This window comes from Drosophila navojoa, chromosome 2 (assembly GCF_054131105.1).
Source record: "Drosophila navojoa isolate 15081-1374.11 chromosome 2, UAZ_NAV_1.0, whole genome shotgun sequence".
NCBI lineage: Eukaryota > Metazoa > Arthropoda > Insecta > Diptera > Drosophilidae > Drosophila > Drosophila navojoa.
In genome coordinates this window covers 18,142,158-18,161,269 of record NC_142890.1, presented here as the reverse complement: position 1 = coordinate 18,161,269, position 19,112 = coordinate 18,142,158, and the positions used below count along the sequence as shown (strand labels likewise).

Here is a 19,112-nt window from a genome sequence, read left to right as displayed (position 1 = left end):
TGTGCGGTTTTATTAGCTATTTCATTAGCTGCTGCCGCTACTGTGACTGAGCTGCAGCACTCTCAGGAGCACAATATCCAGCTGCAGCAGCTCAGCAGCAGCAGCAGAAACAGCGGGAGCAACAGCAGCGCGGCAATTACATGCTTGCTAAATGAATTATCCTCGTCCGTCAACCTGGTTGAGGCATCGCGCAATCCCCGCAGCTGGTCCGCGTTTTAAAACGCTAACGAAACGCTCACAATGCTAATGCCACGTCCAGCGGCATTTGGCCAGCCAGCCAGGTAGCTAAGCTAATTAGCCGTCTGCGCTAATGCACAACAATCAATTGAAAGCCAAGCAACATTGAGGTACCAAAATAGAACGCGATTTAAAACGCCAGAGAAACGCGAGAAAGCCCTGCGAACGGGAGACGTGGAACCTGAATGCTACATTGTTTAGCGACAGCTCATTTGATTGTTCAGACAGCTGGCACGCCCACTTGGCAATAGCCGCCTCTAATTGCCGTGCAATTAAACACAAATTGACAGTGGCAAAACAATTAGACAAACTGCACAATAGCAAGGATATAGCATCGCAGGGAAAGGACTCTAGAAGTTGGCGTACACAATGAGACGTGACAGGAAGCAGCCACACAGTCACACACACATACATACACACACACTGCTATACACACCCACACACATACACACATGTGTACAAGACAATCATTGATTTGGGTCGCCGCTGGGCAAAAGTCAAAGCCAAAGCAAAGGCAGGGAGAGCGAGGGAGGTACTCAAGGGGGATTGGTAAAGACAGTGAGTGAGTGAGTGAGAGAGTGAGTGAGAGAATGAGAATGTACGAGAAGGCAAGGACACAAACAAATCAAATCAAATAGCTGAGGATGGAAAAGCATTGCAAAAATCGTTGATTCGTTGGATCGCTGAGGTCTCCGTCTGCCTTTATCCGGAAGGACATTGGAACCCAAATCAAATTGAGATTTATGAGCGCAACGATGTGTGTCTAGGTCAGTATATTGTACTTATTGTTGTTGATTTCATGGCTGCTGTTGCTGTTGTTGTTGTTGTTGTTGCAGCTGTTTACTTCAATTTTTCATGTTGTTTTCCATTAATTTATGCCGCTGTCTACTTGCAGGCCTCACCCTAGGCCCCTTACACCTGCCAGCCACTGACCGCCCTTGACCATCAGCAACAACAACGACAACAACAACAAGCATAGTATATTAGCAACAGCAGGTGCGCAAATTGTTGTATCGGCCACGCCAAGCGGGCAAAATATAATATTAGGCACAGCACACAATAAAAATAAAAACAAAACAAAAAGTGAAGGAGAAAGAGAAAAACGAGATGATAGCAAGGAAATTTATACAGGGGACAGTGTTGAAGTTTAGATACACTTCTTCTGTTGCTTGGACAATTTGAAATTCAATTGATTTGTTTTTAAGCTAAGAGAGAGAGTTGCCCAATCCTTAAATTATTTTCATTATAAATTTAATTTCACTTAAATGTACTCAATCTCAATAGAAATCTTATCAAATTATTAATTCTATCAATAACTAAAATTTATTTGATTATTACTTTATTTTTGTATTTATCTATACATATTAAATCATAAAATTAGTTTTTTTTTTTAAATACAACTCAGACATTCTAGTATTTTCTAATATGGTAAATAAAATAAATTATTCATTAAAATTAAGTAAAGACTGCTCTGTATTTTCTAAAAAAAAAAAGAATATAGAAAAAATTTGTAATGCCAAAAAACTTTAATCATTTAAAATATCAACTAAAAACTTTTACTTAGGTCTAAAATTTCTGCTGGTCAAGTGAATATTTATAGATATTATAGAGTCATATGGGCTCCGTTTCGCATTTGGTTATTAAAAACTAAAAATACCCCAATCCGCTAAGGGTGTGCAGCAAAAATTGTCTTTTATTGATTTCGACATGTTATGAGGATGATAGGCTAGAGCTGCTGCTCCTGCTGCTCCAACTTCTCCTGCTGCCACTCCTGCTGCTCCTGCTGCGCCTGCTGGCCATGCTGCTGCTGTTGGTGTTAGCCCAAGGATAATGTGGCGTTTCACTTCTTGGGTGAAAGCCAGCCTGTCTACAACAATAAAAACCAAATTTTGTTTGATGACATATTTTGCTATTTGCGTGCATCAATTATTTATGCCCTGGCCACGCACGTCCCCCCCTTGGACCGCCCGCCCTGCGCAGATCCCTCTACGTACCCGGCTCTCTCTCTCTCTCTCATTCCATACGTGGCACGATACACGATTCGATTCGATTTGTGTCATAAATTGGCGGCTGACAGGGGCAGCAATAAAAATAAGCGGCCATAAAATTCAATTATAGCCACAACAAGTGCACAAACAGCACTGAATATAGATACTCAGAGGAACCAGACATACACCCACATACATCCACACACGCATACACACACACACACACGCTTACATACAGCCAGTGGGTACTCTATGCACAATCAATGCAATCAATTGTGCATGCAGCCATGAGCCGAGGGGGTGGCGGGGCGCTACATAGCTCGACTTTAGCTGCAGCCAAATGGTTGCCTGGCTTGCCAATGCAACCGCACACTCAACAACCGCACCCACACACACACACAAGCGCATGCACACACATGAGCAACATGCAAAGCGACAATTTGGTTAGTGTTGTGGAAGTGGCGGCAGCAGCGACAGTCCTCGTGTTTAGCAACATTTTTGGTTACTTTCTAACGGTCTTAACGAGCACACAACCATTTGCGGGCACTCAACTAGCGAATACTCTGTAAATTGATGTGAATCAGCTGGAGTATGCCAAGTGAAAGGTCATTATAGGAGAATGAGTGAAAAGTGCATAAGCGAAGCAGAAAAGGAGCAGGAAGATAATTATATAAAAGACCAAATGTGAAAGTGAAGCTGAAGGCATACAACTATTTGTATTGATAACCTAATATATTATTAATATTATTATATTTGCATCTGTAAAACTCAATTAGTGCATAATATCTCAACTCTAAGCCACTTCAACCACAACCAGGTCTCGCAGGCACTTTCGCTGCAACCACAAATTCCAGGGTATCGCAACAATGTGCACAGTTGGCCAACAGCGCTAACAAATAAGGGCATTTCATATGCCGATGCATTTGAAGAGCACTCATCAGAGTCAACGACAGAGCCACAGGCATGTGACAAAAAAAGAAAATAGAAATGTCATATAATAATTCTAAAGTCCACACTCACACACACACACACACACACACAGGGGCAACAACATCACTAAATAAATTCCGGATTCAAAGCAGTCGGACAATAGCCGAATGGAAAATTTATTAGTTGAAATGGAATGGATGAAAATGCAGCGACGAGTGCTACAAATGCAACAGATGCAGCCCGAGCTATGCAACGTGTTTGAGATGCAAATAACGTACAGATGCAATGCAATTTCATATAATACATAAATAGAAAATATAGTATATATATAAATAGAAATACTGATAATTCCCTATGGATATGTTGGGTCCCACGTCACTGTTCTTATCAGCTGCTAAAGTCTAATCCCATTGATTAACGCATTCCACTGCCAATTCCAATTCCAATTCATCATTGCTTGTTTCGAGCCTAAATTAATAATATATTCATAACCATAGCTGGTTATAGCTGGTTTCAGCTGCCACAGGGCTGCGACCATGATTAGTTTACGCATAATAAATATGCAAAGATAATAACAATTGAATAGGCTTTGGCAATAAAAGCAGCTAAGCGACAATAAAATCCATTTGGACCCAGTTTTTTGTGAATATGATGAAACAACTACTAACCAAATATATGTGTGTAAATAAATGTCTATGTGTGTGTGTATGTGCTATATCCATACAAAATAGAGACAGACAAAAGCAATTATGAAAATTATGTTTTATTTGGATTGGGATTTGTAAGCCGTCGCGGCGCTCTATTGTCTAATGGGTTGCTTTATGGCTTTTTAATGGTCTACAGCCCCGATAAATCAGTTAAATCGGTAAGCGAGACATCACTTAACACATTGTTCCCCATGAGACCTCCCTATTGTCACTCACACACACATGCAGATCCTGAGACAGACAGAGAGAGAGAGAGAGAGAGGCAAGCTTCGTATGTTACATCGCATTTGGGGCACAGCTTATCAAGGACTCAGGCATCATGAAACGCTTACACAGCCTCAGATTCACGTCCTTAATGTCATTAAATCCTATCAATTTTCGTCAACAACAACAAATTTAAATATTTATGCATCCGCTCAGGCGGCCAACAACAATGCCCGACCCAGAGCCCAGACGAGGTTGGGGCTAAGGCTTAGCCAGAGACGGGGGCTAAAGAAAAGGTTCACAGAAATTGCCTATAAAAAAAAGGAAGAAAGTGGTATGTGGACTAAGCTATGTACATACGTATGCATGTGTGTGTGACATATGATGAGGCAAATTGAACCCGAAATGCGTCCAAGCACTTAATTGAAGCTATCAATACGTGTTTGTATGTATGTGCGCATATGTCTACACATATTTGTATGTACATCTATATGTATATGCATATGTGTGCATGTGTATGTGGGTGTGCGTGTATCATAGTGTTTGCATTTCTTTGCGCTCTTATCGAAACACTTTTTACTCTCCTCTGTTCTTTTCAATCTTTATAATAAACACACACACACACACCAGCTCACACCAATGTAAAAACCAAATTGTGTACACTGAACAAAATTAAAAGTTGCTCACAGTAAAAGAAATAAATAATGTTATTTATTATTTATTTAGCAACATTTTTAAAATATATAATAAAAATTTGACTGTGAATTTAATTTAAAAATTGTTTTGACATTTTTATATATATTTTCTGTATTTATTTTTAATAATTCGATTTCTAATCGGTATTTATTTTTAATAATTTATATATTAAATAAATTTAAAAAATACTTTTGGAAATTAAACTCCTGGAATATTAAAATACATATAAATTAAAATAAATATATATTTATTTATATATTGTATTATAATAAATAATCAAGGTTTCATTTAGTTTGCATTTGATACTTTTCTCTTAGTGTATGCATTCGTAGGTGTCGCCTTTTATAGATGTATGTGGGGCGCCTGTGTTGGTGTGTATTTTGGGTGCTGTATTTTCCTTTCATTTGCCAGCTAATTAAATTCAGTTTTCAGTTTTCAGCTCTCACTCACAGCTGCTAATTTAAATGTTTCCAAATGAAATGCAAACTTTCAGCTCGGTTTGCTTCAAGTTGTGCAAAAAACGCTATAAATTCAATAGCAACTCCTGACCATGAGCCACTCATTTGTGGCTTTTACTAGAACATTAATTATAGTTACTACAGCCATAGACAAGCCAAGAGCATCTAATCACTATAGCCCTGGCAAGCCTGCAGCAATGGCTATGATGATATGCCAAAGGAATGTCTGTAAGAAATCGAGTAAAAATGCTCTAGTGACGCGTGTCTGACTGCAAGATGTCCTGAGCACTGGCACATTCTACACCCACATACATATGGGCATACACAGACACTCATCCACTCATACATCTGTATGTGTGCACACACACGCCAATAAGCAGTCACGCCGTTCACTGCACACTCGAAGCAGCGGCTGCACATAGACCAAATTCGAGTATGCCTTATGGAGCATTAGGGATATTAATGATCACGAGAAGGAAATGAAAGTCAAGAGATAAATGACTGAATTAATAATCTATTATTATAGATAATAAATAATATAGAAATATAGAAAATTCACTAAATCGACTCAGTGCCTTGTTATGTTCATGAATATATATATTTCATATTCTCATTTTATAATCTCTAGGAAAAATTTAAGCCCTGAATTTGTATTTTCCATGAGTTCAGCATATGAAAAGTAGCCATAATTTAGATAAAGAACTGCTGAACTATCTTAATATTTTGCCTCCCATATTTTATTTAAATTACATCTAATTATTTTCTATATTTTATTTAAATTAAAATTTAAATTTAATTCCTTTCTATATTTTGTTTAATTTTGCAAATAAAAAAAAATAATTTTTCACGTATGTAGCATAATTATAAAGAAGTTACTCGCCAACAATGTCTTGAACAATGTCTAGTCCTAAAATTTATGTCGGTGTCTGGGCTGGAGTATCTCTCAGATCGTCCTCGTGCCGCGAGCTGCTTTCACGCTTTACATTTCACTTTTGTTTCAGCAGCTTTGCGAGGCAAGTTAAGTGCTTGGGCACGATATCTATGCTGCAACACATCGTGGCGCACATGCCGTAAGCTGCAGCCAAGACCAGGCTCAACGTGCTGCCGTGTTTAAATCAATTTACGCGCGCTTTGGCATACTTTGAGGATGGGTACGAGGCAGGAGGAATGCCTTTTCCCCACCTCCCCCTCTCCCTGTTCACGAGCAACGGAAAGTGAAAAGTGCCGTTGACAGATTTTTCTTATTTTCGGCTTGCCACTGTCGGAACCCATCCCCATACCCATTCGTGTCCCCATCAGCCCCCGCTGGTGTGGGGCGTGGCAGCATGCCGCAAACGCTGTAAAATGTATGGGAATAAAAATGGAAGCAAAATACCTAACTAGCAGAAATATGCGCGACTTTTACACATGGGTATTTTATAGTCTAAGTAAGTGGATGGGCGAAATATTGTGTGTGGGCGTGGCAGTGGCAGTCGACTGTGCCTGCTTAAACATGAACGTTACTCGGCGTGTGTGCGCACTCCAAAGCTTAAAGAGCTGAGAGCGAACTGCTTAAATCGATTTTAATATTATTATTGGGGATTAGGCAACAATTACGCTTTGTCGGCTCAATAATTAGAATACGCACAAGGCATATATGTACATATGAATTGATACATATGCATATATGTACACAAATACGAGGCTTATCAGCAACAGGTGTAGTTGTTTAGCATTAATAAACAACAAGCAAACAACGTCAAACACAAAAGTGTTCTAACTCCGATTCGACTTGGATATACCTTAACTAACTTGAGGTATAGAAATTCACTGAATATATAAATTGAAATTCCAGAATTTGCTAAACTAGAATTATACAAAATGTTTACGTAATATAATTGTAATATTTATAATAAATTATTATATCAAAAGTAATTTAATATAAAAACCTTTAAGCAACACTATTAATTTTAGTCAAAGTAAGGGAATATGGAAAGCAACAAGTCTCATTTCACTTTCATTTTCAATTCAGTCAAGTGAAATAGAGCCAAAGAGCATTTTCGATGGCGCTGCATACCCTAGCCTAATCAAGGCGGTAAGGGCATAATTATAATCAGGTGTCAGGGCAGGCGGTTGTCGTAAATCTTTTAAACGTAGCCAAAACCAATTGGGCGTAGTAAGCTTCTATTTATCACCGAGGGGCTTTACGTCACGGCCCCTGTCCTCATTCCGCTTTGAAAACGGGGTTGCATTACAGGAACTAGTGGGCGTTTTTCGAAGCTTCGGCTTTGGACGTTTGATTGTTATTATTAACACGTGACTGAAATGCGGCTAATTCAAGCGAAAATTTAATTAAAAACTGTGCGCTTAATAACTAAATACCGAAAGCAAAGCGAAAAAGGAGGAGCAAAGAGCACTTAAAAAAGTACACTGAGCTTAAAGAAAGCCTATTTCATGTAGTAAACATTCTAGGATTCACACTTAGAATCATGGAGAATGGACATGTTCAATCTGGAAATTTTTACGTAATAAATAATTAAGATAGGCCCATCTTTAAAAAAAAACCTGCCCAGACTTTTCTCTGCGTGTAAGGGCCAAACGTGACGTGAGCAGTTAATGGGGAGGCGTGGCACTGTAGGTTGACAGCTGAAAGTTGTCGGCATCCGCATGACGCTGTTCATTTCGTTTATGCCTTGTAAATTGATCAATGGTCATTCCTGTCGTTGCGGTAGAAATTTCCAAGGCATTTTCACGTTTTATGGTCCTCATTTTTAATTGGAGCCCAACGATTTTCCTTGCCATTACAGCAAAGGTTAAGCCAGCGTGCCAGCGTTGTCGGGACAACAATGCCCAACGGATGTGCAAATCGTGAAGCAACGCGGCGAGGAAAAGTCGAACTAGAAATGAGGCTGCATTTTATTGATGTCAATGTGTAAAGAGCTGTCAAATTAAAGGCGGCCCAAGGCACAATATTCAGATGAAAGTGCTGCATGTGAGAAGCGCAGAGAAGGACTCTTGTGGAACGATACTCAAAACTACTCAAACAACTAATGGAATCCATCTAAGAATTTGCAAAAAATTAAAACAAACTTTCGACTCAATTACAAAAGCCATTGAAATACAAATTGCCAACAAACGGGAACGGAACAAAGCCAAAGATTGCAATGAGGATAAGCGAGAGACAGCAGCAAAGATGCACCAGCACTGTGGAAGCTTTTCGATTTTAAAACAATAGTCCAAAAAGTCCAAAAATGCATTTACCAAGTGCCTGGCTGGCCAGGATGGCCACCTTGAGGAGCGTCCACGAAATACCAATCCCAAGTTTAATTTCAGTCAAAGACCTTAAATCGCTTTCGTTGTCGCTGGAAAATGAATTTCCTGCTATTTCAGCCATTCTTATTGTTGTTTTTTTTTCGGTTTTATTATACACTTTTTTATGATAGCTCTTAAAGTGATTTTAAGGAATGCACAATGCAAGAAATTACCACATAAAATAGCTCTCTCTCTCTCTCTCTGTCTGTCTCTCTATATCTATCTATCTATCTCTCTCTCTCTATCTGTCTCTCTCTCTCTCTCTCTCTCTCTCTTTATCTCTTGATCAGTATTCATTGTCAGTATTCATTTTAAGCTTTATAGATGTAATGCAATATTAAGTCTTTCAAATTCTGTTAAAGTAATATAATTTCTATATAAATCTAGTCATCATAAATCTAAGATTAGTTCTATTTTGTTAGAGTATTCAGTGTTCCTCAGGCGAATACAAAATTTTCCAACTTGCTTTTCCTGTTCATTTTTTCTTTCTTTTGGCTTAAGGTTGCCTGCATTTTAATGGTTATTTGTTGTGTATTGTTGTTGTTATTACTATTGCTGCAGTTCCTGGCACGGCATTGTGCGCTTAAGGATGCACTCGTGACACAGCTGTGGGAGGAGCCATGAAAACAGTTTGGCCTCTGCAGCTGCCCAAGCCACAACAAGCCAAAATGAGGCCTGCTTTATGGGGCAGGCTTTTTAGGCAAGCAAACTACAAGAAATGAGTTTGCTTGTGTGCGCAACAAAGTTGCCGCAGGCTGCAATTATTGTAACGAAACACTAAATCGTACACAGTCAATTGACGGCAGTTAAACTGTTGACTTGACTTGATAATGGAAACATAATATAGCGAGAGTTCTATATAGAACTAAGTAGGTTTTCAGCCAGAATTTATGGATAAATAAAAGTCGTCTGGGTTGTTTAGTTATAATTTGTATGCATCAAAAGTTTGAAGGATTAGGCTAGAGACAGTTAATATTTATTCAAAATATGTAGATCTAGATCTAGAATCTCCAAGGCAAAGTGGATGGATTATCTAGAGCGAGGATCACCTGCAATTCACAGGGCAGATACGGTTGTAGTTTATATATATTTTAATGAACACTCCACTAGTTCCTACTATTACTATACCGAAAGTTTCTGGCTAAGTATACGCCATAAGCGTATTTATGCGCAGAATCAGTTTGCCTTCAAAAATAGTCATGGAGCTGTAAGGTTTCAGACGAATGCACAAGACACCGAAAAATACAGACAAAATACCGAAAAAATACTAAACGTCAAGCCTCTGACTTTGGCAGTTCATATCTTGTGGACTTTTCATCCGATTTTCAATTGGAATGCCTTGCTAGACGCGTATTTATACGTAGAATCAATTTGCATTAAAAAAATATTCATGGAGCTATAAGGTTTCGAACGAATGCACAAGATACCGAAGTATACCCAAAAAATACCGAAAAAATACTAAAAGTCAAGCATCTGACTTTGGTAGCTCATATCTTGTGGACTTTTCATCCGATTTTCGAGTGGAATGCCTTGTTAGACGCGTATTTATGCGTAGTATCAGTTTGCATTCAAAAATAGTCATGGAGTTATAAGGTTTCGGACGAATGCACAAGACACCGAAATATACCCAAAAATACCGAAAAAATACTAAAAATCAAACCTCTGACTTTGGTAGTCCATATCTTTTGGACTTTTCATCCGATTTTCGAGTGGAATGCCTTGTTATACGCGTATCTATCCGTAGAATCAATTTGCATTAAAAAATGTTCATGGAGTTATAAGGTTTCGGACGAATGCACAAGACACCGAAATATACCCAAAAATACCGAAAAAATACTAAAAATCAAACCTCTGACTTTGGTAGTTCATATCTTGTGGACTTTTCATCCGATTTTCGAGTGTAATGCCTTGTTAGACGCGTATTTATGCGTAGTATCAGTTTGCATTCAAAAATAGTCATGGAGTTATAAGGTTTCGACGGATGCACAAGACACCGAAATATACCCAAAAATACCGAAAAAATACTTAAAATCAAGCCTCTGACTTTGGTAGTTCATATCTTTTGGACTTTTCATCCGATTTTCGAGTGGAATGCCTTGTTATACGCGTATCTATCCGTAGAATCAATTTGCATTAAAAAATGTTCATGGAGTTATAAGGTTTCGGACGAATGCACAAGACACCGAAATATACCCAAAAATACCGAAAAAATACTAAAAATCAAACCTCTGACTTTGGTAGTTCATATCTTGTGGACTTTTCATCCGATTTTCGAGTGTAATGCCTTGTTAGACGCGTATTTATGCGTAGTATCAGTTTGCATTCAAAAATAGTCATAGAGTTATAAGGTTTCGACGGATGCACAAGACACCGAAATATACCCAAAAATACCGAAAAAATACTAAAAGTCAAACCTCTGACTTTGGTAGTTCATATCTTGTGGACTTTTCATCCGATTTTCGAGTGGAATGCCTTGTTAGACGCGTATTTATGCGTAGTATCAGTTTGCATTCAAAAATAGTCATAGAGTTATAAGGTTTCGACGGATGCACAAGACACCGAAATATACCCAAAAATACCGAAAAAATACTAAAAATCAAGCCTCTGACTTTGGTAGTTCATATCTTGTGGACTTTTCATCCGATTTTCGAGTGGAATGCCTTGTTAGACGCGTATTTATGCGTAGTATCAGTTTGCATTCAAAAATAGTCATAGAGTTATAAGGTTTCGACGGATGCACAAGACACCGAAATATACCCAAAAATACCGAAAAAATACTAAAAATCAAGCCTCTGACTTTGGTAGTTCATATCTTTTGGACTTTTCATCCGATTTTCGAGTGGAATGCCTTGTTAGACGCGTATTTATGCGTAGTATCAGTTTGCATTCAAAAATAGTCATAGAGTTATAAGGTTTCGACGGATGCACAAGACACCGAAATATACCCAAAAATACCGAAAAAATACTAAAAATCAAGCCTCTGACTTTGGTAGTTCATATCTTTTGGACTTTTCATCCGATTTTCGAGTGGAATGCCTTGTTATACGCGTATCTATCCGTAGAATCAATTTGCATTAAAAAATAGTCATGGAGTTATAAGGTTTCGGACGAATGCACAAGACACTGAAAAATATCCAAAAATACCGAAAAAATACTAAAAGTCAAACCTCTGACTTTGGTAGTTCATATCTTGTGGACTTTTCATCCGATTTTCGAGTGGAATGCCTTGTTAGACGCGTATTTATGCGTAGTATCAGTTTGCATTCAAAAATAGTCATAGAGTTATAAGGTTTCGACGGATGCACAAGACACCGAAATATACCCAAAAATACCGAAAAAATACTAAAAATCAAGCCTCTGACTTTGGTAGTTCATATCTTTTGGACTTTTCATCCGATTTTCGAGTGGAATGCCTTGTTATACGCGTATCTATCCGTAGAATCAATTTGCATTAAAAAATGTTCATGGAGTTATAAGGTTTCGGACGAATGCACAAGACACCGAAATATACCCAAAAATACCGAAAAAATACTAAAAATCAAACCTCTGACTTTGGTAGTTCATATCTTTTGGACTTTTCATCCGATTTTCGAGTGGAATGCCTTGTTAGACGCGTATCTATCCGTAGAATCAATTTGCATTAAAAAATAGTCATGGAGTTAAAAGGTTTCGGACGAATGCACAGGACGCCGAAAAATACCAACAAAATACCAAAAAAATACTAAAAGTCAAGCCTCTATCCGTAGAATCAATTTGCATTAAAACATATTCATGGAGTTATAAGGTTTCGGACGAATGCACAAGACACCGAAAAATACCAACAAAATATGGTTCAGTTTAAATGGTGAATTAGAAAAATATTAAAGCTGTATAAGGCTGGATTTGATGGTAGTAAATACTTCGGTTCTATTGTTTCTGGATTTAATACAGGGAACAGACTTGCTTTTCATACCAGACCCACGAGTTAATAGCATTACTGACAGATTATAAAACTCTGAGTATAATCATATTAAATATATAAATTCATAACATAAGGTTAAGAATAAGAGAAATATTATTCCTGAAATACTCAGTCTAGTTTTTTTATTTATTTATTTATATAGTATAAAATCAATTTGAATTGATCGATTGTCGGCAGCTATATCGTAAGAGACTTGAAATGACACTGTATATTCTTTATGAAGCTTTCCATATTCAGCAGCTGATCAAAAATATAAACGGCTTCGATCAGTAGATTGTTGACAAATATAATTTAATTGAATAACCAGTCAACAATGTGTATATAATCACACATTTAGTAAAATGTTTCACAAATGCCAATCAACAATCCCAAATTATTGGACACTATAAAGTAATTACGTACAACACTTTGATGAAAACTTATTTGGCATTACCTTTTGCAAGACTTGAATTAAATAATGAATATCAATCAGCGCAGGTGTCGCGCATGCAAATGGCCAATAAGACTCCTTAAAAAGTAAACAAATGTTGAGCTTTAATTTTGATTTTGTTGTTGCTTTTGGTTTTGTTTGTTTTGTTTTTCTGTATTTGGTTTGAATTAACGCGCGCCTAAGTTGGTGCTGTTAACACTTTCGGTTTTGAAGAGAAAAAAACACGCCACTTGTTGGTTGATTCGACTCGATTCGACTTGATACGGCTCGGTTCGGTGCAGCGTTGGCTGCGCTCCGCTTGGTACCGTTAACGTGCAACGCCGACCAGGAACTGAATATGCGGCGCCAGCTGAAAATCAAATGCGGCCCAAGCTGTTGCGACAAGAACAGACAGAACACATTAGCCGAGCCGAAGCTGTCAGCCGACAATGGACGACACGACGACGGCGATAAGCACGAAGGCAAATGGCGCCTAGCGGCTTCCAGTTGCAACCTTTTTCCAGTGGGCAGGTGTTGCCACCTGGCAGGGTGGGTGCTCCAAGGTGGCTGATAACACAGTCAGCTGCCAGCTGCTGTCCCAACAGCTGTTGTCACCCCAGCACGCTGTGGATGTGGGGTGGTGGTGGGGCTCAAGGAAAACAGCGCCAAATGCTACCAACAAAATTTCAATGAAAATGAGAGCAAATTTCAATAAGTAGTAGAAATAGTAGTAGACTTAGTAGTAGAAGTAGTAGTAGAAATAATATTAGACAAGCTGAGCTATTCCGTCATTGCCAGCGGGCAAAAAACTGAAGAATAGAGGCTTAAAAGATATTTATTTTTTTTTTATTAATCTTTAACTTTATTTAATTTGAGTTAAGTTTTACAAAAATATTTATTGAATGCTTTGAGCTCATTATTAAAAATATATATAATTATTGAATTCTTTTAATATGTTAAGAATATTTATTTAATGCATTTATTATTGCATTTCACACTTATAAATTAAATTGTTTACATTATAACATTACTTGCATTATAATTATTTATTCCGCTCTATTTTTTACTACAGTTTCTACAGCACCTTTAGCTACGATTTTAATTCCTCTTGCAATTTCATTGACAATTAGTATGCAATCTACTACTAAATCTACTCCACTGTCTACTGTCTTTGTGTAACTCCTTACTCAAACCGCAATCTTTTATTATTTTATGTCATTGCGCCTGCGTCAGCTTCAATTGGACGGCCCACGCTGGAAAGCCGCTTTCCGGCCCAAAACGAACTGTTGCTCATTTCTGGCTAACACTGGGCTGGACTGGGCTCAGGGCACAGGACACGGGACACAGGAGATGAGACACTAACCATCGTGCCGGCAGGCAAACACTTTGCATGCAATTTAGTACACATTCTGCCTTTCGCCTTTCTTACACATGAAAACACTTTAGCCGGTCAGCTGGAACCGCTGCCAGTTGAGCAGAGTCCTGGACATTAATTGCAATTTTTGGGGCACGCCTGCACGCCTCCATGGTGCTGGACACCACAGGTTAGAGCGCCATTGGTTTTTGTTTTTCTGTTTAAGCTCATCTGCTGGAGTGGCTTGTGGTCAGGTCTGCTAGAGGACTTTTCCATTAGCCGTAAGCTATGCGGCCAAATTGAAGTCCGAAGTTGGGATTTAAGCCTGCTGAACACATGACCTCTGCTATCCCTTTCGCTCCACGCTGTCTTTCTCTCTCTCTTTCTCTCTCTCTACCCAACTGCGAAGCTTATCGCAATAGGAATTTAAATGCCGCAATGAACAAGCCACACGCTGCATTTCCGTTGCCAAATCAAATTTCAAATGGAAAATAATTTTTAATACATTTATTTTTATTAACATTTGATTCGTATAATGTAAAAGGTACACAATTTTATCAATAAAAATTTTTAAAAGCACTGAAAATGAAATAAATTGCGCATAAATTTTAATATCCATTTCATAATAATAAAAAAAATAGCTTACAAATGCAAAGCATTTTTAACGTTTTCAACTTTTTTAATTGCATTAAATTTTTATTCCGAAGTTTTCTATTTATTTTAACAGAAATTCAAAGGCCATTCAAGTTCTTGCATTTTAATTAAGCCATAGGTACGGCCCCACTTACCGACACACACACACACACACAGGCACAAACACACACACTGTTAGGCACATTCATATTTGGCCATGCCGACCGCAAATGGAAGCCCGTCTTTGGTTAACCAGAATACCGGTTAACTGTAACCGCTGTGCAGGCAGCATCCAACCGACCTATGTCCATCGCCCACCCACCCCCGCTCACCGTCCATTGCCCACAAATCAAACCCTTTTCAATGCAAACCTAGAACTAATTTAAATAATTTATTTTCGCTCGCTAACAGCAACAATCTGACCTAAAGTGGTTATCAGCACTAGCAAATACCCTGTAGGAAATAAATAAAAGATAAAATACCTCTTCAGATAGAGAAAGGGGCATGTTTTAAAATATGGCTTGTTTTTTATTTCCCATATATGTTTTCACTTATATATGTATATTTATATAATCTTAAAAAAAAAAAAAAAATTGCAACAACAACAAATTATTCAAGATTTATATTCTTTTAAGTCAGTTTAACAACTAATCCTAGAATCGGTGTATTAAATATTATTATATTTAGTATACGTTCCCCTTGGCACAATTGCAATATACCCCATTCTAAGCATATTTAATGGGTATATAGTATTAAAACATCAGCAAACAAATGGTATTTAACATTCATTCGTGTAAATAAAAAAGTAAGAACAATTTGAGGGCTAGCTAGCAGCAACTATATACTATACGATAATTAAATATATATCAGAGTAACTCATGATACTGCAGATCTTTCAAGTGAGCCACTGTTAGATGCTTTGAGCTTGTTTCGGCTGGTTTTAATCAGCCCCCGAAAGCTGTGAACGTGACCGCAGTGTTAATTAACATATGTGAGGCGCAACGTGTCCAAAATGGAGGGCCTAATAGGATGTGCATGTATGCATGTGCAGTCATCTCGAATTTTAACGCGTACTGTATGCTAAAGAGACCAGCGCCGTTTCATCAGCGGAAGCAAGCTAACCAAAATTTGCCGCTGCCTGTTATTAGGCAGCGAATGCAGATGTGTGTACGTGTGTGTGTGTGTATGTGTGTGTGACTGTATTTAGCGCATGTGTGTGTGTGTGTGTTTGACATGCTATTAGAACCTGTGCAGCAATTAGGCCAGCCCGACACGTTCCATTTGGTTTTGCATCTGCAACGCGGCGTTTTTCAATTTCTGTTGCCTACTTTTTGGGGCTCGCTTATTTAATGGACCAAAATAAAAGCAAATCGTTTAGTTGATAGTAAACATGGCAACAAAAAATTATTGGAATTCCAAAAATAAACAATTTTAAGTAAATTGCATTTCAGTTAACATGATTGTGTGTGAAACATTTTAAAAACTCAATTAAAAACATTTTGGCATATGAAACAAATTCAATTAGACAAAAATGAGAAACAGGATAACAAAAAAATAAATAAATAAATATGTTTACACTGCAAAAGTAATTAATTATTTATAGAACTAAAATGAAATCCATATCAGATTTTACCTAAAGGGAAATTTAATACGCTTTCTGCGAGAGATAAAAAAAAATTTATTGACAAGCAAAGTTGGTAGATTAAAAAAAACGGATTTATGTGAAAATGAAATAAAATTTGCCATAAATTGTTTATGGGTTAAAATTGATTCAATTGAATTGAATTCCGAGTACGGATTAAGTCAGTAATTATTATAAATGAATGAGTGTATATATTTATGCATATGCCAGCTATATTTAAATATTATCTGTCATTTATTTGAGCGTAGTTTATGCCTAATGCCAGCTTAATATGCGTCTGCACAGTTGTTGGCTGGGCAAATCAATTAACTGTGACATCACACACAAGCGCCTCGGCGTCTTCCACAGCCCTTCGAGCAACAACAATAACAACAATAGCAGCAACAATGACAACAAAAAGCTGCGGTCAGCTATTTGGCATATATGAAAAGTTGACCCGCCACAAAAAGAACCACATTAAATTTTGACATGGGTCCCTTATGTGACCATGTGCCAGGCACATGAGACACTCAGGCCCAGACGACAGTCAAATTTTTTGGACGGGGAGGACGAGGTGTCCAAAGCGCCAGAAAAAGTTTTACACTCGACTCGTTGTTGTTATTGTAGTTGTTGTTGTTGCCCTCTCTAGACCTCGCAGTCGGCAGATGCAAAGGGCAAGGTGGCCAATTTCAGAATGGATTTGTGGCCAACACAACAAACAAGGCCCACTTCACACCACGTAAAGTTTTTAAATATGCATGAACACCTTTTCGGAGACTGAGCATGCGGCTAGGCGGGCTAGGCTGGGCACACACGGCGCATACTTGATAACGCAAAATCTCATTTCAACGGCAAAGGATGTGCTGACTGGAGCAAACTACATAAGGACAGCCCGACTTGCCACTGAAACTGGTGAAACATTGTACATAAAATGTATAAATGATGGCAAAAATAAATGTAAATGTAAACTATGCAAATAAAATGCATATGTATGTACTTAAATATAAATGATATTATAAATATGTAATTAGACAATTTGATTTCAAATAAATATAAATTTGCAAAAAAATAATTTACAAAACAGCATGTTCATCTCGACAGCAAATAAATGATATATTTCGACAGCCTTATGATTTTTTCATTATTTTACTCTATTATTTATGTTGGGTGATAGAAATTTTTAATTAAATTTGTACAGCATTTGACATAGCGTTGCGAAACTTTGTTGCAATTCAATTGAAAGTTTGCTAAACTTCAATGGGATAGCTGTGTGGCTTATCTGTTGGCAGGACGACATCCTCGCGTAGGGAGTGCCGTGTCCTTTTCTTAAGGCAAACGATGGCTGTGCAAATGTGTGCACAAAATTAAAATGTTTACCTTTGTAATGAGCTTAGGTGTTTGATGTCTGAGGCACAGCCAACCGGCATCTTCATCGCTTTGTCCATCAATCAAGCTACAAATGTTGCGTCGCTTTACATTTAATTCCAGACGGTATTCCATTTAAGCAATTCACGGAACTCATATTTAATGCAAACGCAAATCTAAACATAGCTGTATATTACTGAAATTGAATGAAACGGCCCGCTCTCTCTCCCCCTCTGCTGCTCTATTTATCTCTGCCGTGATTGAATGGCAACGGTTGGGGTAGCAAGTACGTCAGGTATTTTAAGTGGCTTTATGCTCGACTTCAGTATTTAAATATATGCTAACCCTTTCTTATACAGTTTGGATTTCGGACCCACATTTAAAGGTCAAGACATCCCAATAGAGCAACTGGTTGGACACGTAGTCCACTTGACAAGTATTTGGCATGCGGCTTGTGATGCGTGCCAAACTGTTTGGCATGCACAACTTGCAGTTGCCAGTGGGCGTGACCAAGCAAAAAAAAAAAAAAAAAAACAAAACAAAATAAGAAAAGTAAGAAAGCTTTAGTCAAGACTGCTCGACTACGAGATCTCTTCAACTCTTCGAGGGACAAATATTACAGTATAGGTATGGGATGGAAAAGCCAGAAATTAAGGCCGACAATGTAGAAGCCTAGCCTTTAATAGAACTATAGAACAAAAGAGGGTGCTGTCTATACCTGTTAGTAATTGTAAATATCAGTATACTTATTAACCATATATATTTAACTATGCGTAAATTTGGGTGTTTTTATATTAGATGGCTTATATATAAGTCATACATAAGTTATACAAAAGTCTGCCTGTACATCTCTCTCCTTCTCTCTTTCTCTCTCTTTGTCTCATAAACTGGCTCTCCGTCGTTCTCTCTATCTGTTTGCCTAGCAACATCAACGGTTGAAGAAGATCAACAGAAGATCATTTAAGTTTTCTTGAGACTTTTTTATTGTATGTAAATAAGGTTTTGTCGCGTCTGTCTTTGCTCGCTCGCGCTCTGAGCGAGACAGTTAATTCTTCATTCGTTTCGATCTCTTTGTGTGAGCGAAAACCGTAATACTCTTTACGCGATACTCATTTGAGAGCGTCACACGAATGAGTCAATGCACAACGCTTGACAGAAATCGATTCAAAACAAAACAAAGAGAGCCGCTCAGAGCGAGATCGTGTCTGTACAATCTTTTCTTTCGATCAACTCTCATTTGCGAGCTTTGATTTATTTT

The 19,112-nt window shown here is 37.9% G+C and overlaps 1 protein-coding gene across 1 annotated transcript in view; it reads right to left on the bottom strand.

The window, feature by feature from the left end:
* The window catches only part of 5-HT2B (5-hydroxytryptamine receptor 2B), a 50,383-nt gene extending 37,107 nt beyond the window's left edge, over positions 1–13,276 (bottom strand). Inside the window, exon 1 of the mRNA XM_030384566.2 lies at positions 12,906–13,276. The gene's annotated coding sequence lies outside the window, so the exon portion shown is untranslated. The remainder of the gene's footprint in view (positions 1–12,905) is intronic.
* Positions 13,277–19,112: the final 5,836 nt, after the last annotated feature.